Raw genomic sequence first — 17635 nt, 5'->3', positions numbered from 1 at the left:
CCTGGTGGTGGTGATCCATGGCGGCCAACACTTCTCCTACTCGCAAAACGCACCTCCATCGCGTCCTTCCCCTACGTTTGCTCCTGGTGGTGGTGACGATCATAGCACTACAAGAAAAAATTGAATTACATATAGTCAAAATCCGTATATAAGGTCCAAAATCCGTATATAACACTTGGTTACATACGACTTATATACGGAAAAAAATCCATATATAAAACTATCGTAAATAAGTTATATACAAATATATCCGTATATAATTTATATACGGATTTTTCTGTATATAATTATATACGGAAAAATCCGTATATAAAATCCGTATATAATTATATACGGAAAATCCGTATGTAAAAGTCATATGTAATTAAAAATTAATCACATACGGAAAAATCCGTATGTAACTTTAAAGTTTTATAAAAAAAATAAATTATCCTAATTTTCTATTCCTTTTGCAGTCCTGAACCTCTTAGCATCCTTTGTCACCCTCTCAAATTCCTCTATCACTCACTTCATGTTAAACTCTTCCACTTTCTCTACCATCTTCAGAGTGCTTCAACTGCAGCTATTACAAAAGAACATAAGAATTAATTAAGACAACAACTTACAACATTAATAATAGCTATACAGATATATTAAAATCGTTTATTGAAATAAAATTGCACAAATATATTAATTAAGAATGATGTGATAGAAATCTAGAAAAACTAACTAAGATATTGTATAATAACTCTTGTAATGTAAGATTACATGTCATAAGAATAAAGAACAATTACTTTATAACATCAATAAGAATATCATTGAAATATGAAACTTAAACTTGTTTGACTTAACCTTTATATATTCAACCTTATTTTGTAATCTAAAATTCACTTTTTGTAGCATAGTATTTTCGTCAAAAAGTGAATTTTTCATTCTTTAGTTTTTTTCAGTTTTCGTCAAAATGTGCATATATTTTATTTAGCTTACTATACTCACCTAGTAATCATTAATAAACTTACTATTATTCAAACTCCTTCCAAAACCACAAGTAACCAAACCATCCAGTCAGGTAACGTGCAATCAACTTTAAAACTAAGATAGCATATTCTAACAAAATGAAAGTAACTCTCAGATATTTCTAAAAATGTTTTCTTAAAAAATATAACCAAATTTCCCATCAATTTATTAACATTTATATTGCATACTTAACTTCATAGTTCTACATTACTCTGCAACCACAAAATGAAATTACATTTTCTCCCTCAGATGCAAATTTAAAGGGGAACAACCCTTGAATAAAAATCAAACAAATCCAGTTAAGATTATGATACAATAGCATGCAATAATGATGTCTACAAAATTGTTATTAACTCAAACAAGTCTCAACAATAATATCACAATACTGCCTTGCAACTAAAAATAAGCATATATGCCTCTATAAATGATCTATATTACATAAATTTTGGCCAAATTATATACCTCAGAAAAGAAGGAGCCATACAGCTTTGGGGCTCTGTACCATCTTGTAGCAACACAATCCTGCAATATGGACCAGAAGAAATAACAAGAAAACTCAATATTACTTTTGAATATAAAGAAAATTATATCAAAGTCTTAATCAATATTATAGTAATACAATACTTTTCCTTCATATATGAATTTAATAACTCAAATCCCTGTTTTCTTCATTTTATTTGAAGGGCAACGATTGGTACAAAATATTGTGTGGTTCTGAGAGAGAAAACTTAATGGGATGTCAAAAATCATGCAGCGGGGTTGGAAGTATCTAGCTTGTTAGAGTACTTGGAAAGCCATTTTTTCTTGTTCTTCTGTGAAGCGTTCCAGTTTCGAGTTAACGACCCAAGATTTACCCCATCTCCTACCAAAATGCTAGTTACTCCCATTTTAGAGACCTAAGGCAATAATATCCGATGATGATGACAACGAAATGAATTTAAAAGAAAACTTGAGAGTTTATATTATTACCGATTGGATGTTCCTATTCTCATCATCGAAAAAGAGCATGGAGTTGAAGGGGACAGTTGTGCTCGAATGAATCCGCTGAAAATGATCTGTTTTATGTGTCTAGCTAGAATATATTTTCTGAACAAACCAAAGTTCACAAGAGAAATAAAAACCTAATGCATGTTGCTTTAAATTTGAATTGGAAAAGCAAGATAAGCACAAGAATTGACTTGTGTGACAAAGAGTGAGGAGAAGCCCAATTTGTTGAGGAAAATTGTTGCTATGTCAGTAGTTGATGAGCGAGAAGCGATTGCAACGTCGATGCCTTTCTCTTTGAGCCCTAACAATATGCCTTTGGCGTGAGGATACAGAGAGCGCATTTTAATATGAAGAGTAATAAGTTATCAAGAATGAACAATCTCATATTAGCTCTCTTAGACATTTAAACAAACAGTTTATGAGCAAAATTAACATATAATACTCAGAATTAAGACAAAACAAGCCAATACAAATTCAACCTTACATGAATCAGAGAAAAACATCAAAACAGAGATGCGAAACAATGTCAACACAATAATGAATCAAATGAAAACACGACACAAAGGAGAGAGATACTTAGCTTTTGAATTGTGTGGAAGAATCAGAGCTCTGAATACCACCTGATGAAAGAGGCTCCAAGGAAGAGGACTGAACGCGCGACGCGAGCTGATTTAAAGGACCTTGAAGCTTCTCCGAGAATGAAACGCAGCGAAATAACGAGGAATTAGAGATCGAGAAAGATTCTACCAAGACCTAAGGGCGATAACCTTCGCACCAACCCTAGGCAAAAATAGAAGAGAGAATTTGAAGGAGAACAAACTGAATCAGAGATAAGACTCATAGAAACCCTAAATAGAGTAGGAACCCTAATCTGGACTGAAGGAACCCAAGAAAGGGAGGAAACTTAAAATGAACCGATTAATCGGTTCAAAACGAGATTGAACGGTGGAAAAGAATTTTCAATCGAAGGAAAAACTTTTAAACGGAGTAAAAGAGGATTTAATCGGTGAAACTTCAAGAAAATGGTGAAAGGATGACGAAACCCTAGAAGGAGATGAAGATAATCGGTGGAAGAGAAATTTTATTGTTAAATAGGCTGAGGCAGGAAAGAAATATGAAATAAGATAATGAATCTGTGAAGAGAAAGAAAGCTTATCGTTGATGGTGAGCTCTCGAGAAGAAAATGAATGTGGCTGATGATGCGGTCTGAATGAAGACATGGCAAAGGAAGAACGTGTGGCTACAAGGAGGGAAGGAAGAAGAAAGAAGTAAGGGTGTGAGATGGGGAAACAAAACCATCTGAGTGTTTCTTCTACTGAGAAAAAGGAAGAAGAAAGGATTTGTGGGTTTTTCTTTATCCGAAATGAAGGAAGAAGGAAGGGTCAGGGAGTGAGTGAGTGAGGGACTCATTTTGGAGAGTTGTAATTAGGTTTTTTTTTTCAAAGTTAGAAGAAGATCGGGGCTTTTTCTAAAGTTTTTTTAATTATTAATTAATTAAAAATCCGTATATAATATCTGTATGTAAAATGTTTAATATATATGGATTAAAATCCGTATGTAATAATCCGTATATAAAACGCAATTTTCTTGTAGTGTAGTGGTGACGATTTTTCCCCTTCGTTTGCTCCTCCAACGCGTCCTTCCTACCAAAAGATCTCCCAACCCATCATTAAAAAACCCACCTTTGATCATCCTCACCCTCAGCCACCGCCACCGTCACAGCCCCAGCCCCCACCCTAGCCAAAAGCCCAACCTCATAACCCAAACCCACAACAGTCGCATGCCCAGCAGAACCTGCGCACGACCGCATCTCAACGCCTCCTCCCATTCAACAGCCCAAGCCTCCCAGCTCGCGCCTCTAGCGAATTCGCCCTCCTTCCTCGACGCAGATTACCAACCGCCCGTTCTGGTCCAACCCCTTGCTCTCGCTCTCGCTCAACCGCCGCGGCGACGACGAATGGCTCACCGCTCTCGCTCAACCCGCGTCCTCAAAGGAGATTGGGCTGCCGCGGCCTCAAGGGACTACTCGTCGCCGCTGCAGGACGCCTCGCCGGCACCTCTTCGTTGCTCGTCAACGCCACCGCTGCAGGACACCTCGCCGGCACCTCTTCGCGCCTCCCCTCCGCTTTCGACGCCGGCCACCATCGCGCCCCCCCTCCGCTTTCGACACCGGCCACCATCGCGCTTTCCCTCCGCTTTCAACGCCGACCACCATCGCGTCTTGTCCTTGCACCGTGGCTGTCAAGTGGGAGAGGAGAAGAGAGATTGCGCCCTCTCTGTTTCGATGAAAGTGAGATGAGAGTGAGATGAGAGTGAGATGAGGAAAGAACGAGAGGGGAGATGGGAGTGAGATGAGAGTGTCAGAGGAAAGTAGAGGAAAAAATGAAAAAGCGGGTCATGCGGTGTGACTGATTTGACCGGGTAATAGGCCTCGGTTCTACTTTAACCGCGTCAATAGGGAGGGGTTCAGACTTTTCAGTGACCAGCAGAGGTGTATAGGCTTCGGTCTCATTCCAAACGAAGCAATAGGGAGGGGTTTAGGCACCGGTTTCGTAGCAAACCAAGGCAGTAGTTACGTTATAGGCACCGGTTTTGTGTTAACCGAAGTAATATGGCTTTTGGACCTCGGATTGAATGGGGACCGAGGTATATAACCTTGTATGCTTCGGTTTCTCAGTAAGCGAAGCGTATATGGGACGTCAGAATCTGCTTTTTTTACTAGTGATTGGTCGCCGTAAAAAGGAATTCCAGTAAAAAGTAAAGAAAATGCTACACTAGATGAAAATTTGACACTCAAAAACCGAGTTCCTACTTTCAAACATACTTTTACTTATTCCTAAACTCTAAATCTTAAAGAAAAATATCAAACCTCTCTTAATAAATAAATGGTTAGAAATTTAGTTTCAGGAAAGTCGTATTCGCATATGGCTTCACTTTTATCAACATTGTTTTAACAGAAAGCTAATAACAATATTTAAACGTACGAAGCTTGACTTTGGCTTTCAGAAGCTGTAACATATAGGGTGACGAATGACGAAGAGACAGAGAGAAGAGACAAGAGATAGGAGCCAAGAGAGAGCCTTCATTTCAAGACTGATTAATTTTTATGATTTCTAAATAATAACGAGTGTTAAAAATTAGGATTAAATATGTTTTTAGTCCCTAAACTATTGGTCATTCCTGGTTTTCGTCCCTCTTTCAAAATAAGGTACAATTTGGTCCTCATTCTTTTCGAAACGTTCGTTTTAGTCCTCAAAACGTTGGTTTTAGTCTTCGAAAACTAAACACTGTTTAAAAATTTGGTCCTCATTTAGAAACAAATGAGGACTAAAACCAAAGTTTTGAGGACTAAAACGAACGTTTCGAAAAGAATGAGGACCAAATTGTACCTTACTTTGAAAGAGGGACGAAAATCAGAAACGGCCAATAGTTTAGGGACTAAAAACATATTTAACCCTAAAAATTACAACTACGCTTAAAAAACAAATGAAATAGAGTAATGATTTTTTTGTCATGATATATACAGTCTTTTAAATTTCGTATATACAGTCATGAATTGAGACTGTAATATAATTTAGATTTAGTCATGAATTGAGACCGTAATATAATTTAGATTTATATTTGAATTTCCAACACTTCAATCTATCCTAAAATAATATTAAATTTATATGAAATTAATATTATTTGTGGAAAAAAAAATCACCTCCAGCGTGGATTGATCCATTCTTGCTTGACTTTTGTAAAACAATGTGAAACGAATAATACCAAACAAATGATGAAAACTGATATATTGCAACTGTGAAGTTTGTAATGGCAGATCTCAAGTATATTGAAATTAAAACTGAAACAGAGAATGAAATGTTTCCATACAATCATAGAAATGAGTATTTTAGCTAGAAGCAGCAGACATAACCATAGAGTACGTAATCTTTTAGAAATACATTCTCTTTTATGTTTCGCGCTTTTCCTTCGGCTTTTTCCTTTTTGATTGCGTGGCATGTGTGTGTCCTTGTGGTATAACTAATTTTTCTCCTTCATCTAGCTCAGTATTTTTTTTTTTACTTTCATTTTTCTTGCACGTTACACAATGTACCACATTTAAAAATTGAGAAAAAGTCAACACTTAAACGTAAGAACCTTTGAAAAAAAGACCTGGTGAATTTTATAGATAATATATTTTTGATAAAGTGAATGTAAGGTGTAGGTTTGGAGTAGGAGGGTTAGTATTAAAGAGGTGTTATATATGGTTGATTGAAGCATAAATAAAACTAGTAGGTTATGAAAAAGAAGATGGGAAACTGTGGGATGCTAGTTTTGTTGGTTATGCTAATGATTTCGAAGCCTACAACACTTGCTGAGCTGAGCAGTGAAGGTTCACTTGTGCAACATATGAAGCCAGTACGTCTTGCTGCAATTGACGTAATCTCTGGCCCTCGTCCTATCCCGCCTTCCATCCCTATCCCGGAGACTCCAAACCCTATAGCCCTCATCCTAGGCCGCCTCCGACACACTGACCTAAAGGCCACTATGCTCCGTTGCCCTAGCCTAACACTATTTTCTACCATAAACAATCTTTCTCATCTTTCACTAAATAAATAAACATCTTCCCTTTCTTCTTTCTCTTCTATAAGGAAATTGTACTCCAAAAAAAATTTATATATAATTTTTGCAACTTCCTTTGCTAGTTTGATGATATGTAATATTCAAATTTATCTCGAGTTGATTATCTTTTAGTATTTCTTACAATAGATTCAATTATCATTGATTAACACAAAAGCATCTATTTATTCTTTTATTTATGAAAAGCTTTTTATCCAGAGAAGGTTTGCTTCCATAACCAAACTAACCAACTAATTACCAAGATTCAATTAATATTCTGTAAAAAAAAGTAATAAAATTATAATCAAATTTATAAATTAGTAGCTTCTAGTTAATATTAATAAGGATTTTTCTTAAATTAAAGTTATTTTCAACAACTTTGAGATGTAATTATTATTAGTTAATAACACCAGTGCAGTAAGGCTTTTTATGCCGGTTAGATAAAGTTTTCTATGTTGATTATTAAAACGACATAGATACAACAACATAAAAAGTATCAATTTTTTTATGTTGGTTTTGAACTCAAGAAAGAAAGTCTACATTTTATGCTTATATAAAAGTGTTTTCTAATGACATTTTATAGGCAACGTGAAACAGTAACAGAAAACAACCCCACAATAGAAACAGAGAATGAATTAAAATTAAACTCTGGAATGGATAGTTTTATTGTAATCAAAATATGACAGAGGTCTGATATGGGTATTTCATAGTGAACAAAAGGAAACTGAACAATATAGTGACAGGTATTCAGCCAATAACTGAAGCATCCCAATAGCCATCTCACAATGGATTAACCTGGTTCATTCATAGAAAAAGAATTTCAGAAGGAGAGGTTGTACAGTAAGAAGAAGGGGAATAACAGAATTGGTCAGAGAGAACATACCACACGCATATCCCCCTAGAGCACGTAATCCTTCATAAATATATTCTCTCTCTTACGCCTCATGCTTTTCCTGCTCCCTTTTCCTTGTGGATCACCTGCCAAATGATTTTCTGGTATGACAGATCTGTCCCCCACATCCAGCTCAGCATTTGTTAAACTTTCATTTTTCTCACCCGTTACAATACTCCTCCCATTGAAAACAACCTTGTCCTCAAGGTTGAATTCTGGAAAAGACTGTTGTATCTCAGCTACATCCTCCCAAGTGGCATCAATGGTATCCAAGGAATCCCATTGAATTAAAATTTGAGGAATCGGTTGAGACTGTCGTATAATGGTTCTAGATTCCAAAATTTTCAAAGGATGAACAACTGGACCAATATCAGTGGTAGTCAAAGGCAAGGGCAAATAAGTTCGTGAAGAATTACCCTGAAAAGCCTTAAGCAAGGAGACATGGAACACAGGGTGAATTCTTGCAGTAGCAGGCAACCTAAGTCTATAAGCAACATTTCCAATTTTTTCCACCACTTCAAACGGACCAAAATACCGCATACTTAATTTCTGATTTTTCCTCAAGGCAACAGAATGTTGTCTATAAGGTTGTAGTTTGACTAAGACCAATTCTCCTACTGCAAAGTGTATATCCCTTCGTCTTTTATCAGCTTGTTGTTTCATATACTGTTGAGCCTTAAGTAAATTTGTTTTCAATTGCTGCAGGAGTGTATCACGAGCTTGTAGCATATCTTGTACAGAAACAGGATCTGTAGAAGCAATTTCATACCTTATAACTGTAGGAGGGTCTCTCCCATATAAAGCCTTGAAAGGGGACATACCAATACTCTGGTGCAAGGAAGAATTGTACCAAAATTGAGCCCAAGGAAGCATATAATACCATCCTTTTGGATTTTCAAAAACGAAACATCGAAGATACATTTCTAATGTTTTATTCAAAACCTCGGTCTGTCCATCTGACTGTGGATGGTATGAGGAACTCATAGCAAGTGTAGTACCTTGAGCTTTGAAAAGATGTTGCCAAAATGAACTAATGAAAACTCTGTCCCTGTCAGAGACTATGGAACGAGGGATACCATACAGCTTAACTATGTTGTTAATAAAAACTTCAGCAACTGTCTTACTTGTATATTGTGCCTTAAGTGGAATGAAATGACCAAACTTGGAAAGTCGGTCAACTACTACCATAATTGTGGAAAACCCATGTGACAAGGGCAAGCAAGTAATGAAATCCATTGCTATGTCATCCCACACATGTAATGGAATTGGCAAGGGCTGTAATAACCCCGCAGGTAAAGCTTGCTGTACTTTAGCTTGTTGGCAAATTTGGCATTCCCGCACAAATTTTCTAATCCTCTGTTGCATGGCAGGCCAAAAAAATTGGGAAGAAATTCTAGCCACTGTTTTGGCAATTCCAGCATGTCCTCCGATCTTGGAAGAATGAAATTCCAAGAGCACCTGATTGATAATATCATCATCCTCTGGCAGCATTATACGACCCTTCCAAATCAATAATCCATCCTTGATTAAATATTCTGGAGACTTCAACTTATCAGCCAAACACTGATCATATAAATCCTTCAACCGTCTATCTTGTTGAGATACTGCAGCCACCTTTTTTAGCCATTGACTATTTGGTTCTGACCATGCCATCATAATACTTCTAGATAATGCATCGGCAGGAACACTCTCTTTTCCCGGTTTATATTGGATTGTAAAATCAAAACCCAAAAACTTTGGTAACCATTGTTGCTGTTCCGGAGTCTGCAAACGTTGCTCTACTAATTCCTTTAAGCTCTTTTGATCTGTTTGAATAATAAACTTGTGGCCCAACAAGTAGTGTCGAAATTTGGCCAAGGCCTCGGTGATCGCGTAAAATTCTCGAGTATATGCAGACTGCTTTTGCATTCTCGTAGACAATTTCTTAGAGAAATAAGCAACGGGATGATTACCTTGACTTAAAACTGCTCCTACCCCCAACCCAGAAGCATCTGTTTCCAGAACAAAAGGAACCGAAAAATTTGGTAGTGCCAAGACCGGTGCTGTAGTGAGTGGTTCCTTCAATTGGATAAAGGCCATGGTTGCTGCTTCAGTCCATTTAAAGGCATTTTTCTTCAACAATTCTGTTAGTGGAGCAGCTATTTGGGCATACCCTTTAACAAATCGCCGGTAATACCCAGTGAGACCAAGGAACCCACGCAGTTGTTTCAAGTTACTGGGTCGTGGCCACAATTTGACAGCTTCTACCTTGTTATCATCCATGGCAACCCCAGATCCAGAAATGGTGTGACCAAGATAATCAATTTCTTCAACGCCAAATGAACATTTGGAAAACCGTGCATACAACTAGTGCTGCTGTAAAATCTTCAAAACCACCTCTAAATGATACACATGGTCCTTGAATGAAGAACTATATACAAGGATATCATCGAAAAAAACAAGAACAAATTTTCTCAATAATCCTTGAAAAATATGATTCATAAGACTTTGAAAAGTGGCTGGAGCATTTGTTAATCCAAAGGGCATGACAAGCCATTCGAAATGTCCATGATGTGTACGAAAAGCGGTTTTGTAACGATCCTGCGGGTTCAACAAGATTTGATGATACCCTGATCTCAAATCTAACTTAGAAAAAATCATGGCACCAAAAAGTTCATCAATCAGCTCATCCACAGTTGGTATTGGAAAACTGTCCTTTATAGTAATTGCATTCAATGCTCTATAATCAGTGCAAACTCGCCAAGAACCATCTTTCTTTTTCACAAGTATAATTGGTGAAGAAAAAGGGCTCTTACTTGGTTGTATAATCCCTTCCTGAAGCATATCAGTAACAAGCCGTTCAATCTCTTCTTTTTGACTATGAGGATAGCGATATGGTTTCACCTTCACCGGAGTTTATCCTTCCATTAATGGAATAGAATGGTCATGTGCACGAGGAGGAGGCAAATTGGAAGGTGTATGGAACACAGAAACATAAGTGCGCAACAGTAAAGCAATTTCAGGGTCTATATTAGATGGTAACTCTGTCAAAGGCAAAGAGTGCACATTAGTATCCACCATTTGCATGCTATAAACCTCGGCAATGGAATTTGTGTGGACCATCCTGCGGATATGATGCAATTGAGCCTGCAGCGGAACATAATCAACATCTCCTTGTAATGTTACAAATTTACCTTGATACAAAAATTTTAAATTCAAGGATTCATAATCGGCTACATGGGGACCTAAGGTTTTCAACCAGTTAGCTCCCAGAATCAGATCAGCCCCTGAAATTGGAAGTAAATAGACAGGTATGTGAAATAAATGCCCTTGAGCATGGAGGGTCAATTTCTGAATGAAACCCTCGGCTGCCATATAATTTCCATTGCCGACCATGACTTTGAACATGGGTGCTGGTTCCACCGGAAGCTTCAAGAATTTTGCTAGGCGAGGTTGCAAAAAATTGTCTGAACTCCCTCCATCCACCAAAACCGTAACAAGTAGCTTATCAATGTAAGCTAAAAATCTAATTGTACCCACCCCCACTCCACCTTTAAGAGCATTCAGAGATAAATGATGGTCATCAATCGCAATATCTTCATTAACAACCTGCTGATCAATATCTGGTGGCGGCTCATAATCAGGATCCAACGAGTCATCCTCCAAATTCAAAAACAAGTACTGTCTATTTGGACACTTGTGGTTAAAAGTAAATTTGTCATCACAAAAATAACATAATCCCTTTTCTCTACGAAGTTGCATTTCCGCTGGACTAATTCTTCTGACATTACTATTGATCAAAGGTGGAATTGTAGGTTTTGGTAATAATGGTGGAAGAGATGGTTTAACCCCAATTTTTAGAGGTTGCTGTGATGTATGCAAACTCGTTGAAGACAATGGAGAATATCGTCTAACAAGCACATGATTAATTTTAACCGTGGGGAAGTATCGTTCCTCGTATAACTTTGCCAAAGCTACTGCTCGCAACAAAGAAGTAGGAGTTTGAACCACCACATCACGTCTAATCTCAGCATTTAACCCACTTAAAAAACAATTTAATAAAGCTTCATCAGATAACCCCATGGATCTATTCGCCAACGACATAAACTTCAAGTAATAATCCGAAATTGTGCTAGTTTGGCTTAATTTAAAGAGCTCTGCCATTGGACAATCAAAAGGAGAGGGTCCAAACTGAGATTCCAAAGCGCGCTTCAATTCTGTCCATGTTTGCACCGCAGATAACCTTTGCAGCATTTGAAACCAAGGCACTACATCTTTTTCGAAATGCATTGCAGCAATTTCGACTCTCTCCGCATCCGGCGTGTGGTGATAGTTAAAGAACTTTTCAGCCTTAAAAATCCACTCTAACACTGATGATTGACCATCGAAATGGGGGAATCCCAAGGATATGTCCTTAGCCGGTAGCGCAACCTGTAACGGAGTTGCTCCCGAAGTGGCACCATGAAACTGAGATTGCGATTTCACGATTAACTCTAACGATTGTTGAAGTTGATCCATACGAGCTTGCGCATCAGCCTGAACTTGTTGAGTATGAGCCCGTTGTTCCCTGTCACGAATTTCAAGAAGATCCATAAGTTTGCGAAGTTCCTCGGAATGACTACGTACTTCTGCCTGTAGGTCCTTCAAACGGGTGTTCTCAGCCATGGCGTCAATGAAAGCACCAATGAAACAGTAACAGAAAACAACCCCACAATAGAAACAGAGAATGAATTAAAATTAAACTCTGGAATGGATAGTTTTATTGTAATCAAAATATGACAGAGGTCTGATATGGGTATTTCATAGTGAACAAAAGGAAACTGAACAATATAGTGACAGGTATTCAGCCAATAACTGAAGCATCCCAATAGCCATCTCACAATGGATTAACCTGGTTCATTCATAGAAGAAGAATTTCAGAAGGAGAGGTTGTACAGTAAGAAGAAGGGGAATAACAGAATTGGTCAGAGAGAACATACCACACGCATATCCCCCTAGAGCACGTAATCCTTCATAAATATATTCTCTCTCTTACGCCTCATGCTTTTCCTGCTCCCTTTTCCTTGTGGATCACCTGCCAAATGATTTTCTGGTATGACAGATCTGTCCCCCACATCCAGCTCAGCATTTGTTAAACTTTCATTTTTCTCACCCGTTACACAACGCTTCCAAAAAGTATGCTCTTTATATATTTTTCAGAAGACAACTTCTACAAAAAGTGTTCTTTATCAGACCACTTATAGATAGGACTTGTTTTTCCAAGTGCTCTTTATGTATGGTTTAAATAGATAACGCTTCCTACAAAAAGTGCTTTCTATTAGTCTTGTGGTAGATAATAAATTCTGCTTCAGCAACGTTTTTTCAAACAAGCGCTTTCTGTTGTTTCAATTTTTTTTAATGATTTATTTAATTTTTTATTCAACGCTCTCAGGTTTCATAATTTCTTTAAGAAAAACAATAACAATAAATAAGTGAAGTCTCATTAACTTCTTCATGAATCAAAAAGTGTTATGAATATGAAAGGCTCAAAAGGCTGTGAGCAAAAAATTGTTTATAGAAAACATAAAGTAGTAGGAAGAATATGAAAAAGACAAATGTCACAAAATGAAGGCTCATTACTTCAATCTATCAATAAAAATCATTATCAGAAATGTATTCCAAAATACATCAAAATAAACAAAACATATGGAAAATAACATAAATGGCAAGGCTAACAAATATAATTTTTTAACATGTTGTCAATAAGTTCCTATTTTTAACATGTTGGTAGTTAGACATAGCTTTGTATAGCTTTGTAGGTTGCGCAATTTCGTCAAAAGTGAAGTTTAAATTGTTCAAAGTCCATTGTGTATCATGACTTCATTGTTGAACTCACTCCTTCTTAGAGTCCAATGAAATTTTATAAGGAAATATATAAGCATTAAAATGAAATGTATAGATTCAAATCAACATGACCAATGACATAGTTTTATAAGACAATATGCAAGCATAACATACTAACCTATAATAAACTTTTACTAATGAGATAAAAACACTAATCTCCCCTAACTTTAATTATTTTATTTCCAAAATATTATTGACATATACAATTAGGAAAATACTATAATAAAGAAAAATAATATAAAATTAGTCAATTAAAATTCTAATACAAATTAATTATATATACAATCAAGATAACTTACATCGATTGACATTGTTCCTACTTCATAATAGGTGATATTTTCCTTTATATTGTCACAAATGTAATACTCACAATCTTTGTCGTTGACTTATTTTGGACACTAGAAAACTGAAAGAAGAAACATCAATATAATTGGTATGAACAACATCAATTGATCTTGAAATAAACAATTGTAATCTACCTTAATTGGTATCCACTTGATATTGTTTAACTTGAACTTTGAAACCATATATCCTTTTTGAGCTCGGTAGGTTTGTATAGCCTTAGTTAATAAATAAAAATACACCATATATGAGTAAAAAATATACAACTAAAATTGTACATATATGTGAATCACGTATATTCTTACATGTCAGACAACCTCTTTAAATCTTGGGTCATATTGATGTCTTTCAGCAATAGGTCAAGATAATGAATTATCTTCATTTTAAGATTGATTCCAAGCAAGATCCAATGATGGCTAAAATTTGAATTGAATAAACAAAATTAGAATTCATGCATCTAACTTTGAAAATAATACATTGTTAATAAAATTAGAACGAAAGGCATTACCCTGTATTGATAGATGCAAGAACAAACTTATCAATCACCCTATTATCAAGAAAAATAATGATTATTTTTTGCATTCTCTCTTTTATTGATAGTTCATGTGTTGTTATTTGGGGTGATGAAAAGAAGAACTCCTTATGATTTACCTTTATAAAATTTTGATATAGATACCTTATAAAAGAAAAAATATAAGAATATATTAGTAATATGATAAGAGCTAGTAATCAAAGAATGAAGTTAATTATAAAAAGTAGTATATTGTAGTCGATATATATAGAAATTGTAGTTACACCAAGCTATGCATACTCAATAACTTCTCCATAATTTTTACATTAACGATTTATTTATGTTCATCTAGTCCAAATATGTCTTTCCCCATTTCTATTGGGGAAAGTGACTCTGATTACTTTAGTTGCATGTTTGAAGAGAGGTAGTTGAACCATTCAAGAAGATTGCGATGAATCACTTTACGAGGAGTATGTTGAATGACAATTTTTGCCTTAACATTTTGTTTTAGGTGTGACAGATTCATTTGTATTATTGATATTTTTCTTTTTAGATAGAGTGGAATCCTAAAACATCATCAATTAAACAAGTTAGCTAATAGATAGAATATTTTCATAAATAATTATGAATTAAAATAGTTGTATAAACATATCACATTAATAAACTATAAGAGATTGATTGGTCATGCCACGAATGTACCTATTGCTTGTCTTATTGTCATGATGTCATCATCAACATTAGGTACATGTAAGGATGCATTTGGCTCTAGAGCAATATCTACACTAACTTTTATATGTCCATTAGGTAGAGATATATCATGTAGTGTATTACTTTTAATATTATGCAATTTCTCATGGGCAACAAAGCAAAGTAATTGTGATGATACAAACAATTTACAACTTCAGACCACATAATAAAATATAGTTATAAGAGAATCTATAATGTGACTATATGTCGAGATCTATAAAAGTTTAAATTAAGCAAATTGTACTAATAATGACACTACAAAAAAAACACAAAATACTGACGGAAAAAATTCGTCGATAACAAACCAATATTTGTCGATAACAACCAATATTCATCGATAATATTATCGGCGGTTTACCGATAGTCAAATATCCATCGATAATTTTTTTGTTGGTAACCATTATCGACATATATAGATTGTTGGTAATTAGTGGTGGATATATTCATCGATAATTATCGAAGAATAATGGTTGTCGATAAGTGTCAGACAAAGACCAATACAATTTGTATTTTGTCTATCCCACATGCATATAATCATTAGACTTGCACAAAACCCTAGACAATTCATATCTAGAAATTTAGACAATCAAGCATATATTGATATACACGTTTTGCACATTCTACATCATATTCAAAGTAGTTTTGTTTAGAACCAATTTGAATACACTTAACTAGATCATTGAACTCCCTACTACACTCACTCAATCTGGACTTATCTTTTTATCAATTAGTTAGTTAGTTACAACCATCATTATGTATTGTGTTCTCTTAGAGTAGTTTGTTACAATTGTCACTGTTAGGTTGTAATAATTGATCCTAGATGTGCTTTTGTAGTCTATGTATAATTGCAAATAAGATCAAGTGAAATTAAAGGGATAGATGTTTATAGTTTACTTGTTAGAGGTCATACTGATGAGGAAGAAGAATATGATGCATGTTTGGGTTAAGATATTGACAATTTGCTGGAAGAAGAAAATTTTGATTTTGGAAATGTCCCCCGTACTTAACTCTGATTTTAAAGTTATCTTCGAAGACAATTCTGATGTAATGAATGATTCAACATCCAATGATTGGGATTCAAATTCAAATAAGACTGAATCAAAATCCAAAGAAGTATTTATAGCAAAGTTTGGATGGAAAACTAGCCAAATTGTTTGTATCCTTTAGATCTTTTCACATATAAACATGCATAGGTAACCCTTGTTTTGTTTTCTTTATATGTCTCGGTTGCAAGTCAACGACATAATTATTGACTCTGGTATGCAAAATAATGAGCACTAAACATAGAGAATGAGATGTTACCATTAAGTTCTAAAGCATATATTAGATGTGTTAGATGATAAGAAAATAAACCCAAATCATATGAAGGTGCTTTGGTTTTTGTATCAAATATAGCTTTATATGCATTATTAACTAATTAAATCATCGAAGTCTATTTTCCTTGGTAAAAGTTTAATATCTTTGCTGGACAGAAGCATGATGACTCATTTCAGTTTCCCTGTGTTACGTTTCAGGAGCTTGAACATGATACTTGCCAAGACTATTGGAACCACAATTGGAGCCATTAAAGCAAGCAATTGCTTCTACATTCTACATGTACCACCCTATCTTGGACATGGTCTTCACTATTTTAATTGATATTGCCGTAATGATCCCTACCCTCACTACTTATGCTTTCACACTCAAAATTAAGATAATATCATATGTTTAAGGTTCATCTCCTGGTTAATTTCCATACTTTAACTATTGAATGTATTTGGTGACTTTATGCACCATTCCCATGACAGGTTTCTAAACATAAAACCTTTCAAGGAAAGTCAATTACAGGAAGTCTTTCATAGTATCACAATCTTTCTTTCACCAAAAAATATAATGATCCTTCTATCAGAAGAGCCATAACAAACACCATCCAGGTCAAATTCTTCTAACAGTTCTCAAATCTTTCTTACTGAAACAACAGTTATCGTCTACACAACCACTTAGTTGAATTTTTCTCTACATTGAACTATGTTAAAAAATCACAAAAGCACACAACTAACTCAAGCCATTGATTTTATTTTACAACCACTCTTCCTATGCAGTTATTTTATTCACAAACCAGATGCACACTAGGAAGTGAAGCCCGTAAGCATGAGTTGGAAAATATTTTTTTAAAAATAAAATCAATTTTGAATGGCCATAGACAGGTATTCCACACCCTCTATTTTATTTTCTTTCTTCACTCGTCATCCATGACTCTTATAAAATCAGTACTGCAATTTAATTAGATGTATTTATTTTATTTTCTTTTTTCTATCTGTTGCATTCCAAGTGTCAATCAATGCTCTAGAAAAGGAAGCATTTCATGACCTCTTTTCCTAATTGTTAAGTTTTGCTACAACCAATTAAAGGGGCAATCACTCTATTTTCCCTTTTATATCCTTATTGAAAATTTATTTTCAAACGTTTTATCCCTTGTTAATTATTATACTTCTAAAACTTTATCATTAAATAACCATTGACAAGTTCTCAATTCTGGAATTTCTGGAAAAGAGCTTTCCAAAACAGGGATAATAATAATAATCAACTTGCAGGACAAACATATATTGTCAATTTACATTTTTTTCTTAATTCTCCTCTTTCATAAGAAAAAAGCCCCATCATCTTTGACTGAATTTTCATTGGATCATTAACTTGTACAATTAGTCAAGTTTTAACAC

The 17635-nt window shown here is 35.2% G+C and overlaps 1 long non-coding RNA gene across 1 annotated transcript; it reads right to left on the bottom strand.

Moving 5' to 3' along the window:
* Positions 1-346: 346 nt before the first annotated feature.
* LOC108324491 (uncharacterized) lies at positions 347-2775 on the bottom strand. The gene is made up of 3 exons (XR_008247822.1): positions 1966-2775; positions 1459-1518; positions 347-562 (listed from the first exon to the last, which is right to left on the bottom strand). It is a non-coding gene; the product is annotated as an uncharacterized LOC108324491 (long non-coding RNA).
* Between the last annotated feature and the right edge of the window lie 14860 nt (positions 2776-17635).

This window comes from Vigna angularis, chromosome 3 (assembly GCF_016808095.1).
Source record: "Vigna angularis cultivar LongXiaoDou No.4 chromosome 3, ASM1680809v1, whole genome shotgun sequence".
In the NCBI taxonomy this organism is placed as follows: domain Eukaryota; kingdom Viridiplantae; phylum Streptophyta; class Magnoliopsida; order Fabales; family Fabaceae; genus Vigna; species Vigna angularis.
This window is presented reverse-complemented; position numbering and strand designations above follow the sequence as displayed.